At 43.1% G+C, this 22030-nt stretch overlaps 1 long non-coding RNA gene across 8 annotated transcripts in view; it reads left to right on the top strand.

The window, feature by feature from the left end:
• LOC147366863 (uncharacterized) overlaps positions 1-22030 on the top strand; it is a 153480-nt gene that overhangs the window by 48959 nt on the left and 82491 nt on the right. For 7 of the 8 annotated variants that reach the window (XR_015169510.1, XR_015169506.1, XR_015169509.1 and 4 more), the window contains exon 2: positions 20115-20248. This is a non-coding gene — a long non-coding RNA (uncharacterized LOC147366863). Of the gene's footprint in view, positions 1-20114; positions 20249-21146; positions 21254-22030 lie in introns of all 8 variants that reach the window. The other variant, XR_015169508.1, reaches the window with a different exon arrangement.

Here is a 22030-nt window from a genome sequence, read left to right as displayed (position 1 = left end):
AAGTTCCCAGTTCACCTACTGTTGAAGCCTAGCTTAAAGGATTTTGAGCATTACCTTGAAACATGCGAAATGAGTGCAAATGTGTGGTAGTTTGAAAATTCTTTGGCATTGCCCTTCTTTGGGATTAGAAAACTGACCTTTTCCAGTCCTTTGATCACTGATGAGTTTTCCAAATTTGCTAGTATATTGAGTGCAGCACTTTCACAGCGTCATCTTCTAGGATTTGAAATAGCTCAGCTGGAATTCCATCACCTCCACCAGCTTTGCTCATAGTAATGTTCCTAAAGCCCACTTGACTTCACACTCCAGGATGTCTGGCTCTAGGTGAGTGATCACATCATCGTGGTTATCCAGGTTATTAAAACCTTTTTTGTACAATACTTCTGTGTATTTTTGCCACCTCTTCTTAATCTATTCTGCTTCTGTTCAGTCAGTTCAGTCGCTCAGTTGTGTCTGACTCTTTGTGACCCCATGGACTGCAGCACACTAGGCTTCCCTATCACCAATTCCCAGAACTTGTTCAAGCTCAAGACCATTGAATTGGTGATGTCATCCAACCACCTCATCCTGTGTTGTCCCCTTCTCCTCCTGCCTTCAGTCTTTCCCAGCATCAGGGTCTTTTCCAATGAGTCAGTTCTTTGCATCAGGTGGCCAAAATATTGGATCTTCAGCTTTAGCATCAGTCCTTCCAATGAATATTCATGGTTGTTTTCCTTTACGATTGACTGGTTTGATCTCCTTGCAGTCCCCAAAGGACTCTTCTTGCTGTCCAAGGGATTATGCTTCTGTTAGGTCCATACCATTTCTGTCATTTATTGTGCCTATGTTTGCATGAAATATTCTCTTGGCAGCTCTAATTTTCTTGAAGAGATCTCTAGTCTTTCCCTTCTATTATTTTCCTCTATTTCTTTGCATGATTCACTTAAGGCTCTCTTATCTCGCCTTGCTATTTTTGGGACTCTGCATTCGGATGGGTATATCTTTCCTTCTCTTCTTTCCCTTTCACTTCTCTTCTTTTCTCAGCTATGTATAAGGACTCCTCAGACAACCATTTTTGCCTTCTTGCATTTCTTTCTCTTGGGGATAGTTTGGTTACCGCCTCCTGTATGATATTATGAACCTCTGTCTCTAGTTCTTCAGGCACTCTGTCTATCATATCTAATCCTTTAGATTTACTTGTCATTTCCACTGTATAATCGTAAGGGATTTGATTTAGGTTATACCTGAATGGCCTAGTGGTTTTCCCTACTTTCTTCAGTTTAAGTCTGAATTTGGCAATAAGGAGTTCATGATATGAGCCACAGTCAGCTCCCAGTCTTGTTTTTGCTGACTGTATAGAGCTTCTCCATCTTTGACTGCAAACAATATAATCAATCTGATTTTGGTATTGACCATCTGATGATGTCCATGTGTAGAGTCATCTCTTGTGTTGTTGAAAGAAGGTGTTTTCTATGACCAATGTGTTCTCTTGGCAAAACTCTGTTAGCCTTTGCCCTGATTCATTTTGCCAAACTTGCTTGTTACTCCAGGAATCTCTTGACTTCCTGCTTTTGCATTGCAGTCCCCTGTGATGAAAAGGACCTCTCTTTTTGGTGTTAGTTCTAGAAGGTCTTGTACATCTTTATATAACTGTTCAACTTCAGCTTCTTCAGAATTAGTGGTTGGAGCATAGACTTGGATTACTGTGATATTGAATGGTTTGCCTTGGAAATGAACAGAGATCATTCTGTCATTTTTGAGATTGCATCCAAGACCAGAATTTCAGACTCTTGGACTACTCCATTTCTTCTAAGGGCTTCTTGCCCACAGTAGTAGATACAATGGTCATCTGAATTAAATTCACCCATTCCTGTCCATTTTAGTTCACTGCTTCCTACAATGTCGATGTTCACGCATGGCATCACCTGTTTGACTACTTACAGTTTACCTTGTTTCATGGACCTAACATTTGAGGTTCCTATGCAATATTATTCTTTATGGCATTGGACTTTACTTTCACTTTCAGACGCATCCACATCTGGGCACTTTGGTTTAGCCGTTCAGCCTCTTTATTCCTTCTGGGGCTATTTCTCCAGTTTTCTCCAGTAGAATATTGGTCACCTACCAACCTGGGGTGTTCACCTTTCAGGGTCATGTCTTTTTGACTTTTCATACTGTTCACGATGTAAAAGCAAAGTCTCTATTTCTCCCAGTTCTTTGGGACTCCTGAAATTAAGCCCTGCTGATCTTCAAAGCCAAATGCTGTGGATGTTCATCTTCCCAGTGCAGGACTCCCTGGGCTGGGGAGCCTGATGTAGGGCTCAGAACTCTTATTTCTGTGGGAGGACTTCTACAATGTAATTATTTTCCAATTTGTGGGTCATCCACCTAGAGCCTGTTGAATTTGATTACATGGCATGTTTGCCCCTCCTACCCATCTCATTGTGGTTCCTTCTTTATGTCTTTCATTGTAGAAAATATCTTCTGGTAGGTTCCGGTCTTTTGCATTTGCAAATAATTGCGATTTTTGAGATGCTTGTTAGAGGACAGGGTCTTTCTACTCTGCCATCTTGGCTGATCTTGAAAGTACAGACTGGCTCTTAATGTTTCCGCATGGAAGTTATTCATCTCATTTTTCTGCCAAAATATTTTTTTTTGAGTTCTTAAATTTTTTTATATTGTATTGGGGTATAGCTGATTAACAATGTGGTGGTTTTAGTGAACAGCAAAGGGACTCAGCCATACATATACATGTATCCATTCTCCCCCAAACTTGCCTCCCATCCAGGTTGCCACATAACTCTGCACCAATGCCAAACAGAAGTAAAGAGACAGTTATGGAGGACAAGGAAAGAGTGACTTTATTTCTTTGCCAGACAAAGGGAGAACACAGCACGCTAATGCCTCAAGAACTGTGCCCACACTCTCTGGTGAATAAGGAGAGATTATGTAATCAGGAAGGGGTATGTGATAAGAATCAAGGCAGTAACAGTCTTACATTCTTCTTTCTTCTGCCAAGTTTCAAATGGATGGGTATTCTGACAAGATTAGGGTATGTGCAGGGTCTTAGGTGGTCTCCTAAACTTAATGAGCCTCTCTGGTCCCTTTAATCTTGCTTCAGGTGCTTTCAGCTGGAGAAGGGATAGGCTACCCACTACAGTATTCTTGGATCCTCTTGTGGCTCAGCTGGAAAGGAATCCGCCTGCAATGTGGGAGACCTGGGTTTGATCCCTGGCCTGAGAAGATCTCCTGAAGAAGGGAACGGGTACCCACTCCAGTATTCTGGGTGGAGAATTCCATGGAATATATAGTCCATGGGGTCACAAAGAATCGGACACGACTGAGCAACTTTCAGGTGGTTTCATGGCTGTTCCTCCCTTGATTAGCAACTGTTTGATTCTTCCCATTGGAACTCAAGAAGGTCATGGAGACTGGGGTCTTGTCTACCAGAAATGGGGGACAAAAAGGCCTCCATGCCGAGAGCACCACAGGGCCATTCTCGGCATCAATTTCTGCTTATATTTTACTGGTCAAAATAAGCAACATGGTCGAACCAGATGTCAAAGAGACAAGGAAGTATAATCCTCCCCCAAGGGAGGCACAGCAAACATTTGGGAACAAAGATGTAGGATAGTACACAGAACCTTCCTTTCTACTATAAAAACTTTCAAAGACTAGACTTGCAGGGATGGTCTAGGACTGGCCAACCAGATTAACCCGCTTGGACTCTCTGAATGAGAGCTGGCTATGCAAAGCAGCAGGATCAATGGAGAAGTCATTCTGGGTCTACCGGGCTACAATGCTAGCTGAAGTATCTAACACCCAGTGCTGGTGACACCATCCAGGTTCCTACTGGACTAGTTCTGTGATATGATTTTGGTTGTTTGCTTATTTTTAGCCTCTTTCATTTCTGTCTACTTCCAAACTTTAGTGATCTAATCTTCTTAGCACTTCTGTGAGCCACCCAGTAGCATCTGGTACATCTTTTCTATATAAATAAGCCAGTCATTCTGTTGCTTTCAGTTAAAAACTTGATTGATACCATAAGGCTTTCAGCCAACCCAAACATTTCTCCAATTTCTGATCACCGTGTGATTGTTGCCCAAAGCCCCATTACCCCTGTACAAATGAATGTCTAGGAAAGTATAAGAGCAATTTACACTAAAAAATATTGCGTAGGAAAGGCTGGGAGGAGCCCAGGTCAGTCTTGGGTCCCGTGCACTCTTTAGATTGAGAGGTACTAAGGGTCAAAAAATTAATGTGAGAAGGGTTTTGTTAGGTGGAGACTGGGATAATCTTGAGTTAGAAAGTATAAGAAAATGCAGTAACGTTTCTGTAGCATGACCAAATATTCTGGGTTGCTCTGGACAGTCCCAGTTACTGTTTTTGTGAATCCGTTCATGCATATCAATTATTTTTATTGTCCTCTTTCACTCTAAAACATATTCTAGCTTAGACAATAAGTTATATGACCACTCCAACTATAATGGAAATGGTCCTGGACCAGAAGTCAGAAGATCTGCATTGTAATCATAACCTACCACTAATCTATGGAGTGACCAATAAACTTTCTGAACCTTAGCTTCCTCATCTATAAAGTGGAGGAGTTCATGTAGATCACTGGTTGGCAAATCATGTTCCAGTTTTTGAGAACTATCTCAGAGTCCCCTGCAGCGAGGAAGAGGAGGCCAAGTGGGAAAGGCTCTTGACACACCCAGAGAACCTCTCCTCCTGTTCGTTTCATGCCTTGTGGCCGTACCTAACTTTTTGTTTGGAAAATAAGAAACACACAGACACAGACACAGACACACACACACACACACACACACACACACACAGGAAAATCACTGGCCTGGATAATCTCTCAGACTTCAAAAACCAGATTCCTAGAGCTTGCTCTACTATTGTGACCTCTGTATCCTTGACAGTGAGCTGGTCATGAAATGGAGTCATTAGGAGAGAGCTACTTGACTGCTCAGCTCTTTCATTTTAAAGAGACAAATGCCAAACTTCTCATTCTGTCAGTTTAACAAGTTCCATTAGAATGATGCTCCTGCTGCTGCTGCTGCTAAGTTGCTTCAGTCGTGTCTGACTCTGTGCGACCCCAGAGATGACAGCCCACCAGGCTCCGCTGTCCCTGGAATTCTCCAGGCAAGAACACTGGAGTGGGTTGCCATTTCCTTCTCCAATGCAGGAAAATGAAAAGTGAAAGTGAAGTCGCTCAGTCATGTCCGACTCTTCATGACCCCATGGACTGCAGCCTACCAGGCTCCTCTGTCTGTGGCATTTTTCCAGGCAAGAGTACTGATGTGGGTTAAAATGATGCTGACATTTACTTATTTATTTTAATTGTTAAAAATATCCCTAAACCCACTTTTCCATCCTGGTCTCCTGGTTCTACTCTGTCCCCAAACTTGCCTCAAGATTTTCTGTAGCTCTGCCTCAGCTCGTGGGGTCCCTCATCCTCTCTTGGCCAACTCTTAGAGTTCAGCCCAAGCGCCATCTCTTCTGTGAGGCCTCCCTCAACCACCACCACCCTAGGAATGACTTCCACCCTCCATCCTGGCCTTCCACACCTTGTTTGGTAGTTAGTATATGTTGCTTCATGTGCTATTGTCTTTCAGCCCTAAACACACTCTTTTAGATTCTGGTCTGGGATGCTGAGGCTGGTACTCTGCCACCTCCATTTCTCCTTTGCCAATTGACTTCCTGTTACATGGTGCCAGTACTGGTAATTCCAGAGAGATTAGAAGGCAGGAGGGAGAGAAAATGGACTTGCTTCTTCCTGCATGCATGCCTGCTATTCCTGTCAGTGTTGCCCCCAGGCAGTAGAGCTTGGTTCTGACCTCCAACTTCCTCACCTATATCCAGGACCAGCTTCACTGAACAACCTTAGAGGTACCACCGGTAGCCAAGCAATAATCTATCCTCAGAAATCTGAATTTCAGTTCTTCAGGCCCCCCTACCTCAAGCTCCTGAGATAAAAGTCATTGCCAGGCAGCCCACCTCCCCATGTTTCAGCCCCAGCTCCATAAGGCACTTTGTCCATACCTCTGAGGTACCAGAGGCTCTATACTTTCTCAGCTGCTAAGTCGCTTCAGTCGTGTCTGACTCTCTGCAACCCCATAGACGGCAGCCCACTAGGCTCCTCTGTCCCTGGGATCCTCCAGGCAAGAATACTGGAGTGGGTTGCCATTTCCTTCTCCAATGCAGAAAAGTGAAAGTGAAGTTGCTTAGTCGTGCCCGACTCTTAGCGACCCCGTGGACTGCAGCCTACCAGGCTCCTCCATCCATGGGATTTTCCAGGCAAGAGTACTGGAGTGGGGTGCCATTGCCTTCTCGGATACTTTCTCAGAGGCCCAGTTAATTAGGCACCTCCTCTGAACTTGAAGGTTCTGAAGACCCAACCACTTCCTTCCTTTTGTCCCCTAAGACTTGGGAGTAGTAGCTGCTCCCTGTAGCTATTATCTGTTTTCCTTCAATATTCTCCTTTACCTTTTTCAGGCTTCCAACACCCATTTAACAATTCCCATATTGAATTCTCTCTTCACTCTTCACTATGAAGGACATAGTGAAGTTTCTCTTTTCCTGATTGGACCCCAACTGGCCTACCATGAACTGTCACTTACCATGTTACACATATTTTTATTTCTCAACTATATTGGAAATTTCTTTTTTTTTTAATTTTAGCTGCACCGAAAAGAACTCCACAAAAGTTTTCTTGTTGATTGATAAGCATATAAGATTCATGAATAGGAAAAACGATGAAAAGTGAAAAGAGCAGGACTTCAGACAAACAGATCCGAGTTCAAAGTCCAATTTCAATGGTCTCTGCTACTGAACTTCCTTGAGTCTCACATTCTCAACTCTAAAGTAGGATAATGCTTATCCTACAGGTGTGACGGGGGCGGGGCAAACATGAGAAAAGGTAGGACAGATGCTTAGGAGGGAGGCTGGTGGATGTTTCACACTTGTACATGGTGCTCTTTCTTCCACCCACACTGATCACTTTGAATATTCTGTAGCTCCTTCTCTGCTAGGTAGGTGGTCATCTCTAGGCATTTCTGGGTCCCTTGGGTATTTGTAGCAGAAGCATAGCACCCTCTGACTGTCGAGCTCGATCGAGAGGCGGGACTTAAATGAGTCAGCCTAATGGTATTCCTCACATCCTCCTTCATGCTTGAGTCTTTCCTCTTATTAAACACACACACACCCCCACACCCACACACACCCCCACACCCACACACACCCACACACACACACCCACCCACCCTTGACCTTTCTTTGCAATCTGACATAAGCTTTCTTCTTTTTGCCACCAAGCTTCCTAAGAAAGCCCCCCACCACACACACCCTGATCCCACACACTGTCCTGCAGTCCAGAGCAACTGTAGGGACCAGCTTCTTCATCCATCTCTCTCAGCATTCCTAGCCTGTGTCTGTCTCTTTCTCTGTCTTTTAATGTTTGCTCTGTTTTCTTCTATTACCCAACTGCTCGACCTACTTTATATATCAGAGTCCAAATCCTGGACAGAGCTGGTTTAAACAGCTGTGTTTGTTTTGTACCAGACCTCCTCATAGGTCCCTTTGTTGGTCATTTGCCCAGTTGTGTCTGAGTCTTTGCAACCCCATGGACTGCAGCATGCCAGGCCTCCCTGTCCTTCATCATCTCCCAAAGTTTGCCATCCAGCCATCTCAACCTCTGACCTCCTGTTCTCCTTCTGCCTTCAATCTTTCCCAGCATAAGGGACTCTTACAATGAGTTGGCTGTTCATATCAGATGACCAAAATACTGGAACTTCAACTTCAGTATCAGTCCTTCCAACAAGTATTCAGGGTTGATTTCCCTTAAGATTGACTGATTTGATCTCCTTGCTGTCCAAGGGACTCTCAGAAGTCTTCTCCAGTTCAAAGTCATCAATTCTTTAGTGCTCTGCCTTCTTTACAGTCCAGCTCTCACAACCATACGTGACCACTGGGAAGACCAATGTTGTTGTTCAGCTGTTCAGTTGTGTCTGACTTTTTGTGACCCCATGGACTGCAGCACGCCAGGCTTCCCTGTCCTTCACCATCTCCCAGAGCTTGCTCAAACTCATGACCATTGAGTCAGTGATGCCATCCAACCATCTTGTCCTCTGTCATCCCCTTTTCCTCCTGCCTTCAATCTTTCCCAGCATCAGGGTCTTTTTTCCAATGAGTCAGCTCTTTGCATCAGGTGGCCAAAGTATTAGAATTTCAGCTTCAGCATCAGTCTTTCCAATGAATATTCATGCCTGTTTTCCTTTAGGATGGACTGGTGGGCTCTCCTTGCAGTCCAAGGGACTCTCAAGAGTCTTCTGGAACATCACAGTTTGAAAGCATCAATTCTTGGGCGCTCAGCCTTCTTTATGTTCCAGCTTTCACATCCATAGATGACTACTGGAAAAACCATAGACTTGACTATACTCACCTTTGTCAGCAGAGTAATGTCTCTGCTTTTCAACACACTGTCAAGGTTTATCATGGCTTTCCTGCCAAGAGCAATGGTCTTCTGATTTCATGGCTGCAGTCACCATCTGCAGTGATTTTAGAGCCCAAGAAGAGGAAATCTGTCAGATCTTCGAACTTTTGTCCTTCTATTTGCCATGGAGTAAGGGGGCCAGATGCCATGATCTTAGTTTCTTTAATATTTAGTTTTAAGCCAGCTCTTTCACTCTCCTCCTTCACACTCACCAAGAGGCTCTTTAGGTCCTCTTCGCTTTCTGCCATTAGTGGTATCATCTGCATTTCTGAGGTTGTTGATGTTTCTCCCTTCTATCTTGACTCCAGCTTGTAACTCAGCCAGCCTGGCATTTCTCATGATGTGTTCGGCATACAGGTTAAACAAACAGGGTGACAGCAGACAGCCCTGTCGTACTCCTTTCTCAATCCTGAACCACTCAGTTGTTCCATACAGAGTTCTACTGTTGCTTCTTGACACGCATACAGATTTCTCAAGAGACAGGTAAGATGGTCTGGTATTCCCATCTCTTTAAGAGCTTTCCACAGTTTGTTATGATCCACACAGTCAAAAGCTTTAGTGTAGTTGATGAAACAGAGGTAGATGTTTTTCTGGAATTCCCTGGCTTTCTCTATGATCCAGCAAATGTTGGCAATTTGATCTCTGGTTTCTCTGTCTTTTCTAAACCCAGCTTGGACATCTGGAAGTTCTTGGTTCCCATAATGCTTAAGCCTAGCATGCAAGATATTAAGTATGACCTTCCTAGCATGGCAGATGAGTCCAATTGTCCAATGGTTTGAACAGTCTTTAGTCTACCCTTCTTGGGAATTGGGATGAGGATTGACTTTTTCCAGTCCTGTGGCGACTGCTGGGTCTTCCAGATTTGCAAAGTACAACACTTTGATAGCATTGTCATTTAGGGTTTTTAATGGCTCTACTGGAATTACATCACATCCACTAGCTTTATTAACAGCAGTGCTTCATAAGGCCCACTTGACTTCACACTCCAGAATGTCTGGCTCTGGGTGACTAACCACACCATCATAGTTATCTGGTCCAAGATCTTTTTTGTACCGTTCTTCCTTGTATTCCTTCTATCTCTTCTTGTTCTCTTCAGCATCTACTAGGTCTCTACCATTTCTGTCCTTTATTGTGCCCATGTTCCCTTGATAGTTCCAATTTTCCTGAAGAGATCTGTAGTTTTCCCCTTCTGTTGTTTTCCTCTATTTTTATGCACTGTTCATTGAAGAAGGCTTTCTTGTCTCTCCTCGCTATTTCTTGGAACTCTGTGTTTAGTTGGATATACCTTCCCCTTTCTCCCTTGCTTTTCACTTCTCTTCATTCTTCAACTATTTGTAAAACCCCCTCAGATAATCACTTTGCCTTCTTGCTCTTCTTTCTTTGGGGGGATGGTTTTGTTCACTGCCTCCAGTAGAGTATCATGGCCCTCTGTCCACAGTTTTTCAGGCACACTGCTTACTATATCTAATCCCTTAAATCTATTCATCACTTCCACTGCGTAGTCATCGTATTGTTCAGTCACCCAGTCATGTTCAACTCTTTGCAACCCCATGGACTGAAGCATACCAGGCCTGTCTGTCCCTCAACATCTCCCAAAGTTTGCCCAAGTTCTTGTCCATTGCGTTGGTGATCCTCTGACGCCCTCTTCTCCTTCTGCCCTGAATCTTTCCCAGCATCAGGGACGTTTCCAAGGAGTCAGCTGTTCAGATCAGATAACCAAAATACTGGAGTTTTAGCTTAAGCATCAGTTCTTCCAAAGAGTATTCAGGGTTGATTTCCCTTATGATTGACTGGTTTGATCTCCTTGCAGTCCAAGGAACTTTCAGAAGTCTCCTCCAGCACCAGAGCTCGAAGGCATCATTTCTTCAGCCCTCTGCCTTTTTTTACAATCCAGCTCTCACAACTGTATGTGACCACTGGGAAGACCATAGCTTTGACTATACGGACCTTTGTCAGCAGAGTAATCGCTCTGCTTTTTATCACACTGTCTAGGTTTGTCATAACTTTCCTGCCAAAAAGCAAACATCTTCTGATTTCATGGTTGCAGACACCATCTGCAGTGAGTTTAGAGCCCAAGAATAGGAAATCTGTCAGTACTTCCACCTTTTCCCTCTCTATTTGCCATGAAGCAAGGGGGCCAGATGCCATGATCTTAGGTTTTTTAATATTTAGTTTTAAATTGGTTCTTTCATACTCATAGGGGATTTGATTTAAGTTCTACCTGGCTGGCCTAGTGGTTTTCCCTGCTCTTTTTAGTTTATGCCTGAATTTTGCTATGAGAAGCGGATGATCTGAGCCACAGTCAGCTTCAGGTCTTGTTTTTGCTGACTGTATACAGCTTCACCTTCTTCTGCTACAAAGAATATAATCAATTTGACTTCAGTTTTGACCATTTGGTGTTGTCCATGTGTAAAGTCATCTCTTGTGCTGTTGAAAAGGGGTGTTTGCTATGACCAGTGCATTCTCTTGGCAGAATTCAGTTAGCCTTTGCCCTGCTTCGTTTTGTTCTCCAAGGCCAAACTTACCTTTCATTCCGGGTATCACTTTACTTCCTACATTTGTATTCCAACCCCCAGTGAGGAATAGATTGAGCATCTCTTTTTGGTGGTTGTTCTAGGAGGTCTTCTAGGTCTTCATAGAACTGATCAACTTTAGCTTCTTCAGCATTGGTGGTAGTGGCATGGACTTGAATCACTGTGATGTTGAATGGCTTGCTTGAAAAGGAACCGAGATCATTCTGTCATTTCTGAGGTTGTATCCAAGTACTGCATTTCAGACTCTTTTGTTGATTATGACGGCTACTCCATTTCTTCTATGGGATTCTTGCCCACAGTAGTAGATACAGTGGTCATCTGAACGAAATTCACCCATTCCCGTCCATTTCAGTTCACTTATTCCTAAGATGTCAATGTTTATTCTTACCGTCTCCTGCTTCACCACATCCCATTTACCTTGATTCATGGAGCTAACATTCCAGATTCCTATGCAATACTGTTCCCTTACCAGCCTATAAACAGGCAGCTCTTGGCCTGTCACTCATGCCTGGACAGTCTCTGGCCACTGTCCTGCAATAGTCAAACGAGCATGGCTTTCTTGTGTCGGGGCTGAGGATGGAGCACTTTTTACTAGCAAGTAAAGTTGGACTTGATAGGCACTTGTTAATGCATATCTTATGGACATGCTCCATTTGCACCAAAGTATTAACAGTTTCCCTAATCACCAAATCCAATGAATGCGTCCCAATTTTCATCTTACCTGATTCTCTGGAGTGTTTTATATAGCTGACCACTTACTCTTTGATACTTCTAAGTCCTCTACTTTCCCCTCCATGAGTCTGGTTCTCTCCTTACCATTCTTGTCAATCTCCCTTGTTGATTTCTCTACTTCACTCACTGCTAACTTTGATGAAGCAGCTAGTCCCTGGACTTTGCAGTGGAGACATAACACCTAAGACATCCTTCCTACTTATACCCTTGTTGCCTTGTGGTACTGCAGCCTGTATGCGCATTAGGAGAAACGTGGAAGGAGTAGCTGGAGATTCAGAGTTTCCAGTTACTGACTGCAGGGTACTGACGAACTCTAGGGCAATGGTCAGGAATTAGGAGCTGCTTACTGGGCTAGAGGGAAGGGCTCCAGATAGTTAATATCACAAACATTCTGCCTCTGTCCTTCTCCATCACAAATATTTGAAGTGTTCTCCAAGACTTGTCTATCAATATGAAGGCTCTTAGATAACTCCAGTCTTTCACCGGTGGCATCCTGTCAAAATGTCCTGGGCCTCCCTTTGCAGGCTCCATTTAATCAGAACACACTGCTGTAAATAAGCTGAAGAATATTTAAAACTTCAGGTGAATTTAAATCAATGAGTTTTCCCTAAAGGATTTTATTTTACGCCTTATCATTTTGATGTGAAGGACTCTGTCCTTTTTTAAATGACATTCCTGTAAAAGCAAACAAGAGAAAGGGGTGTGTCACTTAGAACTGAGGGTGAGAGGGAGGCACATTTCACTCTCTCTGAAATCAGAGTGCCTAGCTCTAATTCCATTTTAAAAATTAATGTATAGCAAAATTTACTTTTCCCCTGTATTCTATAAAATTCAGGACATACATAGAGTGGTTACCACCATTGCAAACAGGACATAATAATGTTCCATCACTCCAGAAATTCCTTCCTGCTATCTCTCCACAGTCATATTCCACCTTCTCCCTAAGCCTTGGCAACCACTTATCTGTCCTCTATTGCTGCAGTTTTGTCTGCTGCTGCTGCTGCTAAGTCACTTCAGTCGCGTCGGACTCTGTGCGACCCCATAGATGGCAGCCCACCAGGCTCCCCCGTCCCTTGGATTTTCCAGGCAAGAACACTGGAGTGGGTTGCCATTTCCTTCTCCAATGCATGAAAGTGAAAAGTGAAAGTGAAGTCGCTCAGTTGTGTCCGACTCTTCGAGACCCCATGGACTGCAGCCTACCGGGCTCCTCCGTCCATGGGATTTTCCAGGCAAGAGTACTGGAGTGGGGTGCCATTGCCTTCTCCCACAGTTTTGTCTTCTAGAGAATGTTATATAATAGAACTGTACATGGTATAATCTTATATCATAGTTGTCTTAAGTTTTACACATACTAAACCTACATATACTAAAACACCACCAGACAATGTCATATTTTTTTGCCTTCAAACTATTAGAAAGTTAGCAGGAGAAAAATAATTTATTGTATTTGCCCATATATTTATAATTTTTGTTGCTCTTCTTTTTTTAAAAAAAAAAAAACTAGTTTTTTATTTTTTGACTGTGGTGGGTCTTCGCTGCTGCATGCAGGCTTTCTCTAGTTGCAGAGAGTGGGGGCTGCTCTGTTGCAGTGTGGGCTTCCCATGGTGGAGGCCTCTCGTTGCAGAGCATGGGCTGTAAGTCAAGTGGGATCAGTAGTTGCAGCTCATGGACTCTAGAGCACGGGCTCTATAGTTGTGGTGCACAGGCTTGGGGCTCCCTAGCAGTGGGGATTTTCCCAGAACAGGGATTGAACTGGTGTCTCTGCATGCAAGGTGGATTTTCAAACACTAGACCACCAGAGAAGCCCTCTGTCTTCTTTCTTGAAGTTCCAATTTTCTTTTTGTGTAATTTCTTTTCTTATAAGTAATTTCCTTTAGCAGCTCTTTTGGAACATATATACTGGTGGAGAGGGATTGAGAAATCCTTCATCTGAGAAGGTCTTTAATTCACATTCATTCCTGCAGAATATTTTTCCAGGATTTAGAGTTTGGGGTGGAAAGGTCTTTTCTTTCACTACTTAACAAAATGTTGTTCAGCTTCCTTCTGGCTTTCTTAGTTTCTGATGGAAAAAACACAGTCATTCCAATTGTTACCCTAGAAGTGATGTATCATTTTTCTCAACTTGTTACCTTTGGGGATATTTTTTTCCTTTGGCTAAGTCACATCAGTCCTGTCCAACTCTGTGTGATCCCATAGACAGCAGCCCACCAGGCTTTGATTTTGCCTATCTGGGCGTGTATTTCTTTGGTTTTATCTTGTTTGGGTTTACTCAGTCTCTTGAATCTGGAGGTTTGTGTCTGTTGCCAAATTTAGAATGTTTTCAGTGATCATTTTTTTATACACCTTTTTTTTACTGAACTTTCTCCTGTGATTCTGGGACTCTAATAACACACATTAGATGTTTTGTTATCGTTCACAGGCCCCTGAGGCTCTGTTCAATTTTTTTCTGTTTGTTGTTTAGATTGGGTAATTTCTGTTGACCTGTCTTCAAGTTCACTGACTTTTTCTGTCATCTCCATTTTACTATTGAATGGATCCAGTGACTTTTTTATTTTAATAATCTCATTTTTGGGTTCTAAAATTTCTATTTAGAAGTCTAGGAGAACTTCTAGTTTGCTATTTGTTTCAACAGAATTTGACCTTACTGTTGGTGCATTTAAATAATACTTGCTTTTAAGTCTTTTTCAAGTAATTATACCTTTGTCATCTTGGTAATATAATCTATTGATTGTCTTCTCCTATGTGAAAGATTTTCCTAGTTCTTCATAGGCTGAAAAATTATGGATTTTATTCTGCCTGTATGCCACCACTTTTATCACAGTCAAGTTGTTACAAGTAAGTCACTAGGTCCAGCCTGTACTTAAGGGGATGGGATCATGTAAGGATATGAAAACTCCAATAGAGGTTTATTGTTGTTGCTTCTCAGTCACCAAGTTGTGTCCCACTCTTTGCGACCCCATGAACTGCAGCACACCAGGTTTCCCTGTCTTTCACTATCTCCCTGTGTTTGCTCAAACTCATGTCCATTGAGTCGGTGATGCCATTCAACCATCTCATCCTCTGCCATCGCATTCTCCTCCTGCCCTCAATCTTTCCCAGCATCAGGGTCTTTTCCAATGGTTGGCTCTTTGCATCCGGTGGCCAAAGTATTGGAGCTTCAGCTTCAGCATAAGTACTTCCAATGAATATTCAGGGTTGATTTCCTTTCGGATTGACTGCTTTGATCTCCTTGCTGTCCAAGGGACTCTCAAGAGTCTTCTCCAGCACCACAGTTCAAAAGCATCAATTCTTAGGTGATTAGCCTTCTTTACGGTCCAATTCTCATATCCCTACATGACTACTGCAAAAACCATAGCTTTGACTATACGGACCTTTGGTGGCAAAGTGATGTCTCTGCTTTTCAGTACATTGTCTAGGTTGGTCATAGCTTTTCTTCCAAGAAGCAAGCATCTTTTAATTTCATGGCTGTAGTCACCATCCACAGTGATATTGGAGCCCAAGGAAACAAAGTCTGTCACTGTTTCCTTTTTTACCCCATCAGTTTTGTCATGAAGTGATAGGACTGGATGCCATGATCTTAGTTTTTTGAATGTTGAGTTTTAAGCCAGTATTTCACTCCTCTTTCACTTTCATCAAGAGGCTCTTTAGCTCCTTTTTGCTTTCTGCCATTAGGGTGATGTCTTCTGCATATCTAAGGTTGTTGATATTTCTCCTGGCAATCCTGATTCCAGCTTGCACTTCATCCAGTCTGGCATTTCACATGATGTACTTTGCATGTAAGTTAAATAAGCAGGGTGACGAATATAGCCTTGATGTACTCCTTTCCCATTTTGAATCAGTTCATTTTTCCATATCCGGTTCTGTCTTCTTGACCTGCATACAGGTTTATCAGGAGGCAGGTAAGTTATCTGGTAGTCCCATCTCTTTAAGAATTTTCCACATTTTGTTGTGATCCACACAGTCAAAGGATTCACATAGTCAGTGAAACAAATAGATTTTTTTGGAATTCCCTTGCGTTTTCTATGACCCAGCAGATGTTGGCAATTTGCTCTCTGGTTCCTCTGCCTTTTCTAAATCCAGCTTGTGCATCTGGTAGTTCTTGATTCACATATTGTTGAAGCCTAGCTTGGAGAATTTTGAGCATTACTTTGCTAGCATGTGAAATGAGTCCAATTGTGTGGCAGTCTGAACATTCTTTGGCATTTCCCTTTATTGGGATTGGAACGAAAACTGATCTTTTCCAGTCCTGTGGCCATTGGTGAGTTTTCCAAATTTGCTGGCATATTGAGTGCAGCACTTTCACAGCATCATCTTTCAGGATTTGAAATAGCTCAGCTGGAATTCCATCACCACTGGCTTTGTTGGTAGTAATGCTTCCTAAGGCCCGCTTGACTTAGCACTCCAGGATGTCTGGCTCTAGGTGAGTAATCACACCATCGTGATTATCTGGGTCATGAAGATCTTTTTTGTATAGTTCTATGTATTCTTGCCACCTCTCCTTAATCTCTTACACTTCTGTTAGGTCTTTGCTGTTTCTGTCCTTGATTGTGCCCATCTTTGCATGAAATATTCCCTTTATATCTCTAATTTTCTTGAAGAGATCGCTAGTCTTTCCCATTCTGTCGTTTCCTCTATTCTTTGCATTGTTCACTTAAGCAGACTTTCTTATCTCTCCCTGCTATTCTCTGGAACTCTGTATTCAGGTGGGTATATCTTTCCCTTTCTCCTTTGCCTTTCACTCCTCTTCTTTTCTCAGCTATTTGTAAGGCCTCCTCAGACAACCACTTTGTCCTCTTGCAGTTCTTTTCTTGCAGATGGTTTTGATCACCACCTTCTATACAGTGGTACAAAACTCCATCCACAGTTCTTCAGGCACTCTGTCAGATCTAATCCCTTGAATCTATTTGTCACTTCCACTGTATAATCATAAGGGATTTGATTTAGGACATACGTGAATTGTCTGGTGGTTTCCCCTACTTTCTTCAATTTAAGTCTGAATTTTGCAGTAAGGAGTTCATGATCTGAGTCAGCTCCAGGTCTTCTTTTTGCTGACTGTATAGAGCTTCTCCATCTTCAGCTGCAAATAATATGCTCAATCTGATTTTGGTTTTGACCTTCTGGTGATGTTCATGTGTAGCGTCATCTCTTGTATTGTTGGAAGAGGGCATTTGCTATGACCAGTGTGTTCTCTTGGCAAAATTCTGTTAGCCTTTGCCCTGCCTCATTCTGTACTCCAAGGCCAAACTTGCCTGTTACTCCAGGTGCCTTTTGACTTCCTGCTTTTCATTCCAGTCCCCTGCCATGAAAAGGACATCTATTTTTAGTGTTAGTTCTTTATTGAATATTTAAATTTCAGCTTCTTTGACATTAGTGGTTGGAGCATAGACTTGGATTACTGTGCTGTTGAATGGTTTGCCTTGGAGAACTGAGATCATTCTGTCATTTTTGAGACTGTACCCAAATACTGCATTTCGGAGTCTTTTGTTGACTATGAGGACTACTCCAGTACTTCTAAGAGATTCTTGCCCACAGTCATAGATATAATGGTCATCTGAATTAAATGCGTCCATTCCCATCCATTTTAGTTCACTGATTTTTAAAACGTGAATGGTCACTCTTGCCTTCTCCTGTTTTACCACATCCAGTTTACCTTGATTCGGACCTAACAATCCAGGTTCCTATGCAATATTGTTCTTTACAGCATTGGATTTTACTTTCATCACCAGACACATCCACAACTGGGCATCATTTTCACTTTGGCTCAGCCTCTTCATTTTTTCTGGAGCTATTTCTGTGATCTTCCCCAATAGCATATTGGACACCTACCAACCTAGGGGCTCTCCTTTTAGAGTCATATATTTTTACCTTTTCATACTGTTCATGGGCTTCTCAAGGCAAGAATGCTGAAGGAGTTTGCCATTCCCTTCTCCAGTGGGCCACATTTGTCAGGGTCTGACAAGCAGGGACATGCCCTTCAGCCGCTCCACGTAGCTGGATGACATGCCTGGTGCCCTGGTTGTCCCGCGGTCAGAGTTTTGCCAAGAGAACACTCTGGTCCTTGTTGAGTGTCTAAACCTTCACTAGCTTATTAGGGACCATCTTAGAAGTCTGCCTAGTGCCTACTGTTGGAAGCAACCCAACTCCCTGTTAGCAGATTAATGGATAAACAAAATGTGGTGTATACACACCATGAAACCTATGGAGCTTTTAAAGGAAGGACATCCCGACATATGCAACAGCATGAATGAACCTTGTGAACATTATGCTAGTGAAACGAGCCAGTCACAAGAGGACAAAGATGATAAGATTCCACTTAGATGAGGTAGCTAGAGTAGTCAGATTCATAGAGAAAGAGAGCAGAATGGTGGGAGAAGGGCAGTGGAGAGTCAGTGTTTCATGGGTACAGAGTTGTATTTGAGGAAAATGAAGAGTTCTGGGGATGGATAGTGGTGATGGTTTCTCGACATTGTGAATGATACGCAGCACCGCTGAACTGTACACTTTCAAATGATTAATAACACATTCTTGTTATGTATATTTTACCACAGTTGAAAAGCAGACAAAAATCAAGAAGTTTGCCTACAACACATATTATGAGGTTTTGGGTCTTGTTTAATTTCTGTGGAGAATGTCTCCATGTTTTTAGCAAGGCCTTCAACCTTAATTCAGGTTGCAAGTCCCAATCAGCCTTCTGTGGGTCTTCATTCCGGTGTCAGTCCAGTTTTCAAAACCCTTGAAGCACTATTTGGATCTGGCCCATGTGAGGATGTGCCATGTGGGATAAGGGGTGATTCAGAAATTCATCTGAAGGGGCTACTTTCCCTAGGACCTCTCTGTCTACCATCTCCCTGGAATTTTCCAGCCTTGCCCTTTCAGTCCTCTGGCTGGAAAGCTCCTGCTCCGCAGTTTACTTCCTGGGGCTATGCTCACCTCCCAGACCAAGTGGGTGGGCAGACAGAGAAAAAGCAAAAGGGGCTTCCCCACCCTCTCTGGACAGAAGCTCCCCCAATTCAGGCAGGTGGCTTCCCTCCCAAGAATTCAGGTGCCTTCTGGTTCCTGTTGCCACTGTCGCCCCTTTCGTCACAGGGTTGCTTGGGTTTGAGGCAGGCATGAAAAAAACAGCAAAAAGAAAAAAGAATAGGGAATTTCCCCCACTCTCCTGAGCATCCACTGTTTTCTTCCTGGCTCCTTGACCTGAGGGTTTCTCCTGGAGAGTTCTCTGTCCAGCCCTGAGGACTACTCATGGGTTTCAGGTTTCCAGGAGTTCAGGCCTGGGCACAGAGAGGGGAAATGGCAAAGTCAGGCTATTTCAGCGGTACTGAGAATCCTGCTCAGCTTTCTCAGTGTTTCTGCTACTATTTGCTTTGCAGAGTCCTCAAATAGCTGATGCCTGCATTCTATGCAGGTGTGACAGCCTCCGCCTTACGGCTGGCTCTGACCTTGGCGTTAAACAAAAGGCTCCGTCCATTCACCTTTCATCCCCATTTGTGGTACCCATTTATTCTGTGGACGCACCTTGATCACCTACTACGTACCACAAACTGTAAGGGCTAGAGAAACTGCCCATCTTTAAAGTGTTGAGGACACAGTTCCCTGCTAGACACAACTTCCTGGATTTCACCCTGGCTTTCTTCCCTGCTTCTGCTTACATTCACAGTAGATCTGTGAAGTGAGTGGGCTTTGTTGCTTCCTTGAAAAGGCATGTCTGTATATGAGCCTGAAACCATTCTCATATGTGTGCTCTGTGGGTGCGGCAGAGGGCTTTGGAAAGAGACATGTTTTCAAACACACAGGTTTGTGGTTTTTGAAAGAACAGAAAGCATAAAGCATAACATCTTGCAGGATTACTTTCTGCTGAAGACCAATTGATGTGACATCTGAAAATAATCAAATAAGTGTCTTGTTTTCAGTTTGCAAATGACTTTGTGAAACTTGGGAAGGAAATTCTCCACTTAAGAAAAAAATAAAAAAAATTGAAATTGAGATCATGGGGAAGAACAAAGATGGGGAATTATGAGAGTGCTTTGAGTTCTTAATAGCACTTACATTTATAAAAATGAATCTCTCTAAAAACCTGGAAGTGGCCTAATAACTTTAAATCACCTCACACAGTATATGCCCCAAACCCTGATAACCTCCAAATTCAATTGCTCATAACCACATTTTTGTTTTTTATTTTTTGGAGCATTACAAAAACTTGAAGTTACTGCACAATACCCAGAGCTTGGGATTTAAATTATTGAAACCTTTGTTTTTTTTTTTTTTCCATATAAGCTCTGACATTTGGAAAGAAGTTAAGGTACAATTTAATCCCAGAGGATCAGAATTTATTGAACTGATTTTTTTTTTTTTTTTTGGTTTTGGCTAAGAAAACAGAAATTGAGCTGAACATCATAATGAAGAAAATAAAGACAGGAAGAGAAAAGGCGGAAGGTGGTACATGCAAAATTCTCGAAGTCCAAGGAGAGGCTGGACCTGAAGGTGAACAAGTCTGCTGACCAAGGTAAGACAAATAAAGACACACTGTCAAGAAAAATTGGAGGCAAATGACATTAAACATCATCAAAACCCCGGACTGAGGTAAGGAGAAACTGGGGCAAACAGAAACTTGCCTTTAGCTTCAGGGGTTAAGGGGTGACTTCATGTTCCTTCAGCATTTCACTCATATCTAAGTCAAGTGTTGCTAATATCCAGTGTGGATGACAGGCAATTGGACTTTGTGAATTTCTGGTTTCTAATGATGCATTCGAGTTTTATTTTTTACAGCTGTCCTTGTCTTAATCCTTTCTATTTTTTTTCTCCCCGGGGTTCAATGGTTTCTAGTTACCTATCAGCATTTTACACAGCCTGTCAGCCACCAGGCAGCACATGGCTTCTAACGGTTGTGGTGTGTGGGTCACCACTAGTTCTCTGGAAGGACAAGAGCCCGCCTGAACCACACAGCAAACTCCTTTGTATGAATGGAGCGCACTGAGCAGGTTCTGGGCGCATCCTAGAAATTGAACCAAATACCTTTTGCAAACAGCAGCTCAATGAGGTTTCCTGCCATGAGGCAAAATGCTTGGAAAGTTACTCTGCGCTGGCATCACTGGGTTTGGGGTCAGCGTGCTGAAACCGGGACTCATTATGTTCCTACCATGCCAACTTGGTGCAATTAGCCTAACACGATAATTTCCCGAAGCCATATGTTGATCTTTAGGGGAGTGAAGGCTTCATCTGCCTGATGGCTCTGAGCTCTGACTGGCATGTCCCAGCTTCCAGCACATTTCTATAAATCAAGATAACACAAACGGCAATCAGAGATGAGGTGGGACTGCCAGCCTGGAGAGGAGCAGGCAAACTGGAGCAGGGCTACGGACTTGTTGACTGTTGTAAGTGGGTCAGTTTTCTCTTTTTTTCAGAGAAGTTTTCAGAGAAAGGTCAAGGGAGCACCACTGTGTACAAGGCTGTCTCTTCCTCCACCCTCCCCTCCCCACTAAGCAAAATCAATGGAAGGACCTAGAACAGAGTAAGTTATGTTCCGGGGCTGCATGGCCTGTATTCCCATTGGACACCTATCAATGTGAGCTAGTACTGTTGGGAGCTGTCTTCGGCTGCCCCTGTTAATCAATACCTCTGTTCATTATATGTCTCTGATGAATATGGGTAATGATTGGGTGCCTGAGAGTCAGGTGACTAAAAATAACTGCGCTGTACAGAGGATCAATAGATTCCCAGCCACCCCCGCCCAGTATTACTTGAGGCAATTCGATATTCTCCGCCACCCCTCTTGAGCCCCCCACCCATGCTATCCTCTCTGGTCTTCATTGATAGATCGGCTCCGTCCTCAGAGCAGCTTTATTAAATTAGTAGCACTTAATCTGCTGTGCTATCGTCAATGACACGGGGCAGACTAGCAGATGGCGAGTCTTCCAGTGGCTCAGAAAAGCTAAGGGCTGTAGCCCAGGCAGTGCGGATTAGCCTTGTGCTGAGAGCTGAATTCATGGGTGCCTCTTCACTAAACAGGAGGATTTCCACCATTTAACGACACTTAAGAATACATTTTTTAAAGAAGGAGCTGTTTGAGGGAGGATTCTTGCCAATTACAGACGTGTTATGACAGATGAAAAGATCATAATTATGCTTGGATTCCCTGTAGGGGTGCGTTAACATATCCATGACATTTAATAACCACATGCCTGAACCAAGGTTGACTTCCCCCAATTGTTTTATCTTTCATTTCTTTGCTCTTACCGCCAGTCTGTGGGTGCTCAGAGGAAACTGGGATGGGGGGAGGTGTGTCAAG

This window comes from Bos grunniens, chromosome 8 (assembly GCF_055505025.1).
Source record: "Bos grunniens cultivar Pamir isolate PY7600 chromosome 8, Bosgru_T2T1.0, whole genome shotgun sequence".
In the NCBI taxonomy this organism is placed as follows: domain Eukaryota; kingdom Metazoa; phylum Chordata; class Mammalia; order Artiodactyla; family Bovidae; genus Bos; species Bos grunniens.
The sequence above is the reverse complement of the archived record's forward strand: the minus strand, read 5'-3'. Positions and strand labels throughout refer to the sequence as shown.